The sequence below is a fragment of the Trachemys scripta genome, chromosome 1 (genome assembly GCF_013100865.1).
Source record: "Trachemys scripta elegans isolate TJP31775 chromosome 1, CAS_Tse_1.0, whole genome shotgun sequence".
Lineage (NCBI taxonomy): Eukaryota > Metazoa > Chordata > Testudines > Emydidae > Trachemys > Trachemys scripta.
Genome location: NC_048298.1, coordinates 79,180,085 through 79,187,411, shown reverse-complemented (window position 1 = coordinate 79,187,411; position 7,327 = coordinate 79,180,085). Strand labels below are relative to the sequence as shown.

Sequence of the window (7,327 nt, the reverse complement as noted above, 5' to 3'; positions counted from 1 at the left end):
TTTGCTAGGATTACATGTTGTTAGATTAACATGCTTTCTTTAGTGCTAGATTAAGAGGTGGGGGGAAATAGGGTGGTTATTTTTTTTAAATGAAAAGACAGGTGAAGATACAGTTGACACAGTAGTTGTCTTTCTGCCATGTGACAATTTTCTTAGCACACTCTTTGACTCAAATTAAAAAGCATCTTGGAAATTATTACAATAAAGATGACTTCCGAGTTCATCTTTGGTGCTGACAGTGCCTATCAGAGAGCTATTTTATTGACTGTAATCTTATTAGGATACTTGGTTAATGCACTTAAGAACATACCACAAAGGCAAGTGAAAGAAGACAGCTATGAATTTAATCCTATGGTTTACCTCTCAAATATAAAACATAGCCCCATGTATGATGCAGGGACCCCTTAGTGCCAGCTGGAAGAGGCCACATGGGATGCCCAGGATGTTACAGGAATCCCCTGGGTTGGATATATGCATAATAATTCACTAAAGAGTGACATGTGAGGTCTTTACCAAGAGCCAGTAGCCCAGTTGTTGTCATAATCATTGTGAAATGTATGTATGGATCATATTTAAGGAGTTGTGTTCTAGTCTGAAAATTATGTTCTTAAGGCAGGTAACCAGGAGGTGACATGTCTTAGACAGGTTCCTTTTAGGCAGGGGGTTACAGATGCTTATCTCTCTGTCTGTTCATTGTGCGCCTTCCAGTGTATACCTATTTGCATAGTGAGCCAGTTGCTGGTTAACAGACAACAAAATCTGTAAGTAAGAAGTATAAAGGAAAAAACAACCAGCCAGGGAGCTTCCTGTTTATCAATAAGAATAATGGATTGTTCTTCTATATCTAGGGGTGCAGACAGACACCCTGGATCTTTCACTGAAGGGCAAGTTGACAGAGTGACTTGTCTCATGAATGGAAGATTACAGCCAAGCCTGGCTGTAAAACGCTGGGAGGACTTTGGGTGAGCATTGCTCTATAAAACATGAAAGTAACTAGTTAAGTAATTCTAGGTTCTAGAATGCATCTTATGATTTTATTTTATGTGCAATCATTTGTTTCCAATACTTCTACTGGCTATCACTTTAATAATCTCTATACTTTGTTATATAAACTTTTTTACTTGTTTTCCTATAAACATATCTGAGTAATGATCTGAGAGAGAACTGGGATGTACTGCTTCTTTGGAAACAACAAATCTGTGTATGCTGCTGGTGTCCAGTGGAACAGGGGGTGGTCACTCCAAGGGACAGTCAGAGGGCTGGAGTTTGCCTATCGCTAACCTGTAGAGCAGTGGCTCTCAAACTTTTGTACTGGTGACCCCTTTCATATACCAAGCCTCTGTGTGTGTGTGACCCCCCTTATAAATGAAAAACACTTAATATATTTAACAACATTATAAATGCTGAAGGGTTTGGAATGGAGGCCGACACCTCCCGACCCCCCATGTAATAACCTTGCGACCCCCTGAGGGATCGCGACCCCCAGTTTGAGAACCCCTGCTAGAGAGAGAGAGAGAGAGCAGGGCCTGCGTAGGCCTAGAGGGGTGTGCTTGTGTTACCTATGGCATGTAGAGTTGGGGAGCTGACCCCCGGCAGGCACAGCCGAGGCTCCTTCATGCTAAGGACAGGTGGTAGTGAGGTGCCACGCAACCCTAGGTCCCCCGGGAAGCTTCACGGTATGTGATCATGTAAGTACAAAGGCCTTGTTCATATAGAACATGAACCATCTATTGTGTGAATAGTTCTAATAAAATCTCCAGTTCTTCATTATGGGCAGATGCAGAATAATACTACTATTGTAGATGACCTAGCTGAGAGCATCACAATGAGACTCATCATTTTCCCTAGATAGCATTTTGGCATTCTTGATATTCCTTGACGCTGTTTTCAATATTTAATAATTTGTTAGTGATTACAGTTACCTTAAAAAACCCTATCAACATATTCATTCTTAATCTTTCCTTTTTAGATCTCATGATATTTCTGTGTGGCACCACTATAGTTATAGCTAGAAACTACCGTGGATATTTCTACTTGGGACAAAAGTTCTGCAGTTTCAAAGGATTTGCTGTCGTCAACTACTTTGGTAAGCAACAGCCAAGTGACACATGTATCCTCCTCAGTTCTAATACATGAAATTTTGTATGTGTTAGGTTAGAAAAAGACAACTGTTCATGTTGGGTTGTTAAAAAGTCCAAAAGAAGGATTAACCTAGCAATATTTTTACAGGGCTAATTTTCTGTTAACTTTAAAAAAAAAAAATGAATTCACAACTCAATATAACTTTCTAAACAGCGAGACAGGTAAATGAATGGAATGCCATAGGGCTAAGTAGGTTTGTTATAACACTGCTTAATCTTTGCTTTCCATCTTGAATTGTGACTCCTACTTTGAATCTATTAACCATTCGCAAAGGACAGATTCTGCCAGCTTTTCTCATGCTGAGAAACAAATTACTTGATGAGGAACTCCACGGACACCTGTAGTGATGTGGGCTGATGTATTCCCATCTTGGATATCTGGCACCCTCTCTTATTGCCTGTGAAAGAAGGTAACCAGTATTGTCAATACTGGTTAGTATTAATTTTTTTAAAATAAGTAAATAAAACTAAATACAAATCTAATGTATTCATGCTTCAAAATATCCCCTTTAAATATAGTGGGTAAACTTAGCGGGAGGGATAATAGCCCCTTAAAACAATAGTAAGAATAGCAAAAAAATATTAATTTTACTACAAATCTATCCTTTCCACTAAAGGGAAGAAAAGACCAACCAACCAAAACCCCTAAACCAACAACAATAACCCACAGAGAACCAGAAAGTCAAATGAAAAGTGCCATATTTGATCAGGAGACCTGAATGTCTGATGTTTGTTTGTTTGTTAAAGAAGATTATATTTTAGCCACTTGTTTAACTACAAATCAAGATGATACTGTTGTTCTGACTAAGTGTTAATCTGGACCACGGGTCACCCAATGAAATTAATAGGCAGCAGCTTTAAAACAACAATAACAAAAATTAAGCACTTCACACAAAGCAGTCAATCTATGGGACTTGTTACCAGGGGATGTTTTCAAGGCCCAAACTATAATGGGGTTCAAAAAAGATTTAGATAAGTTCATGGAGGATAGGTCCATCAATGGCTATTAACCAAGATGATCAGGGATACAACCCCATACTTTGGGTGTCCCTAAGCCTTTGACTGTCAAACTCAGACTGGACACTGGGGATGGACCATTCAATAATTGCCATTTTGTTCATTCCCTCTAAAGCCTCTGGCATTGGCCATCATCAGAAGACAGGATACTGAGCTAAATAGACTATTGGTCTGATCCAGTATGGCCGTTCTTATGTTCTTAAAATGTCTCAATCTCATATTTTGATTAATAATTTCTTATGGGCTTTTTTCCCCACACTTATGAGATTTTTCTGTTTGGAAAAAATGGCTAAATTCTGGTGATTGATAGAGATTAGTATACACCAGGGATGAAATCCTGGCCTCATTGAAGTTAATGGGAGTTTTGCCATTGACTTCAGTGGGGCAAGGACTTTACCCCAGATACTTTCAGTCGTTCAGTAATGCCTTGCTATGAAACTTGCAGGCGGGTGTATGAATTAACCTTTAAACATTTTGATCTGATGGTTGCTAATATTATTTCTTGTAATTTGTCAAGTGTGGTCCCTGTCTTAGCCTATGAAAGATACAATATGGTATGGTAACTTACTGGAGATCTTAAGCTGAGTCTAAAGAGAGGTTACCAGCTACTTGTTTTCATCTGGCCAGTGTCACCACTCTTTGGCTGGAGCTCTTGTATTCCTGAAGGAGTCCAAATCTCCTGCCCCATTAGAAGTTGGGAAGAAAGATCCTGGAGCAACTGTAGATACTAGATTGCCTATTTCGTAGCCTGCTTCATTGTTCCTATACTAATCACTGGATTTTCTTAGGACAATGCCTTCAGTTCATTACATAAGGTAGAAAGCAACAGAGTCTCCTGTGGCACCTTTAAGACTAACAGATGTATTGGAGCATAAGCTTTCGTGGGTGAATACCCACCTCATCAGACACATGGGTATTCACCCACGAAAGCTTATGCTGCAATACATCTGTTAGTCTTAAAGGTGCCACAGGACTCTCTGTTGCTTTTTACAGATCCAGACTAACACAGCTACCCCTCTGATACTTGATACATAAGGTAGGTTTCAATTTATGCTTTTGCTGACTGTTTATAGTACCTGTTCAGTACCTTGCTCTTTCTGTACAGGCATTCTTAACATACAGTGTAAACATGCCTTTTTTTTTTTTTTGACGTATTGAAATGATTTGATTATTTTTAGGTCTGGTGAAATATTTTCAAAATTTAGATTACGTTTTTTTGTGCTGTTTTTTTTTTTTTAATTTTGATGAAAGGTTTTCAGGAAAAAAATGCATGCGTATTATGTTTGATTAGATTTTTTTATTTTATTTTATTTTTTTGCAGAATATATTCTGCATTTTTGACCAGCTCTATTTATTTTGTTGTACAACTTTCCATATTTCACTTTATTTCTAGCTTATCTGAATCTCTTTGATCGGGAAAACAGGCTGCAAATCTCATGAGAACAGGCCATTTTATAATATTTCAGCTTGTGAAAAGTTAATACAGTCTAAGGGGATGCTTGTGGCATGTCCCTCTCACAGAAGCCCCGGGTTCCTCAACACAAGTATTGCTATGGAAGTGGGTGACCCTGGATTTAAATCACCTAATCTGCATCCGATGTGTAGCTTCACTAATAGAAAAAGAATATTTGAAAGTGACCTTGGTGCTTTTTTAGTGATATGCAAACTGGACCTGAAATGGTCTTGTTAAGACCACACCAAAAAATCAGATTTTTGTTTTACTTTAGAAATTGAGATCTTGTGCATCAAGGAATACTTTATGGCAGCTAAGAAGTGAAATTACGGCATACCAACATCCCAGAGACCAAAAGCTGAGCAAACCCAGAGGGGAAGGGAATCTTAGGGCATGTCTACACTACGAAATTAGGTCAAATTTATTTGTCGACATTTAGCCTCCGATTTTACGTAGTCAATGCTGCCTGTCCCCACTATGCACATTCCGTCGGCGGAGCGCATCCTCACTACCATGGCTAGCATCGACTTAGGGAGAGATGCACTGTGGGCAGCTATCCCACAGTTCCTGCTGCCGACTGGAACTCTGGGTTAGGATCCCAATGCCTAATGGGACAAAAACATTTCCACAAGTTGTTTTGGGTACATATTATCAGCCTCCCATGATGCACTTGCCCCCTCCCTCCCTGAAAGCAACGGCAAACGCCTAAGCCTGGGTTACTCTTGCAGATGCCATAGCATGGCAAGCATGACCCCGCTCAGCTGTACACTGTTGTTGTGAGCATTGCAAACACCTCGTGCATTGTCCTGCGGTATTTACAGAGCCTAGCCAGGAGCCACCAGGCAGAAGAATGTGATGCCATACAAATAGCTGTGCTGGAAGCCATGGAATGGAGCAATTTGCACATGCTGGCGGTGGCAGCCAGGCATGTTGACATGGTAGAACATCGCTCCTGGGCCCAGGAAACAAGCACAGACTGGTGGGACCGCATCGTGATGCAGGTATGGGATGAGGAGCAGGGGTTGCATAACTTTTGAATGTGTAAGGCCACTTTCATGGACTTTGTGAATTGCTTTCCCCAGCCCTGAAGTGCATAAATACCAAAATGAGATCTGCTCTGACAGTTGAAAAGTGAGTGGCAATAGCCCTGTGGAAGCTTGCAACGCCAGATTGCTACTGGTCAGTTGGGAATCAGTTTGGAGTGGGTAAATCTACCGTGGGGTCTGCTGTGATCCAAGAGACCAGGGCAATCAATTCACTTCTGCTAAGAAGGGTAGTGACTCTGGGAAATGTGCAGGACACAGTGGATGGCTTTGCTACGTTCAGGTTCCCTAACTGTGGTGGGGTGATAGATGGAACACACATCCCTATCTTGGCAACAGACCACCTTGCTAAAGAGTACATAAACTGCAAGGGGTACTTCTCAAGGGTGCTGCAAGCACTGGTGGATCACAAGGGCTGTTTCACCGACATCAACGTGGGATGGTCGGGAAAGGATACCTGACGCTCGCATGTTTAGGAACTCTGGTCTGTTCAGAAATCTGCAAGAAGGAACTTTCTTCCCAGACCGGAAAATTACCGTTGGTGATGTTGAAATGCCAATAGTTATCCTTGGAGACCCAGCCTACCCCTTGCTCTCGTGGCTCATGAAGCTGTACACAGGCAGCTTGGACAATAGTAAGGAGCAGTTCAACCATAGGCTGGGCAAGTGCAGAATGGCGGTGGAACGTGCCTTTGGACATTTAAAGGGGCGCTGACACAGTTTACTCAATAGGTTAGACCTCAGCAAAAGCAATAGTCCCATTGTTGTTGCTGCTTGCTGTGTGCTCCATAATATCTGTGAAAGTAGGGGGAAAGTTTCTGGTGTAGTGGGGGGTTGGGGCAGATTTCCTCGCAGCTCATTTTGAGCATCCAGACAAAAGGGCAATAAGAAAAGCACATCGAGGTGCACTGCATCTCCCAGAGGCTTTGAAAACAAGTTTCATGAATGATCCAACACTGATGTGACAGCTGTGTGGTGTTCCTTACCAACCTGCCCTATTTTTTGCATGTACTGCCCTGTAAACTAACCCCCCACCAATCACAGCGTGCACAGTGAATAAAGAGCCCCTTGTCCTCAATTCATGCATTTTTATTATGCTAACAAAGACAGCAATGAATAGCAAAGATAACCCGGATCTAAGGGCCTGATAACATAGCAGGGAAGAGGCAAGGACATGTAGCTTATGTAACCCTTCTGCTAGGTGGCGCCAACAGCACCAAGGGCCAGGTTCAGTATCTAAGGGTTTCAACAATACACCACAAAACCAGCTCAAGCCCCCACTCAGTGACCTGGGACAATTACACACCACCCCTTGGGCACCTCTAAGAGGCAATACTTCACCTCTCGCAAGCACAGAGTCTGAGTGTAGCAAAATCTTTTAATAAATGGAGGGAATTAACTCTGCATTAATTTGGGAAAACACTGCAACTAGGGTTCATAAACACAAACCATGAGCAAAAGACTCACCCCCAAGTAAGTTGGGCAGTGTCCTTTTCCCCTCATGGTCTCAAGTCCAGCAACCCAAAAGTCCCTTTAATGTACCCATCCCTTCTCTGTACCCCACTCAGAGTTGCTCTCCTTGGTCAGTGCAGCCCCAGAGTTCAGAGGTTCATCCGCAGAGTTCACCTCCTGCAGTGTGTAGAAGGCAGAGGGGAGATAAGGAGGCACTTTACA

General features: G+C 41.8%; 1 pseudogene; it reads left to right on the top strand.

The window, feature by feature from the left end:
* Positions 1 to 1,561: 1,561 nt before the first annotated feature.
* Positions 1,562 to 7,327, top strand: part of LOC117876209 — a 30,774-nt pseudogene continuing 25,008 nt past the window's right edge.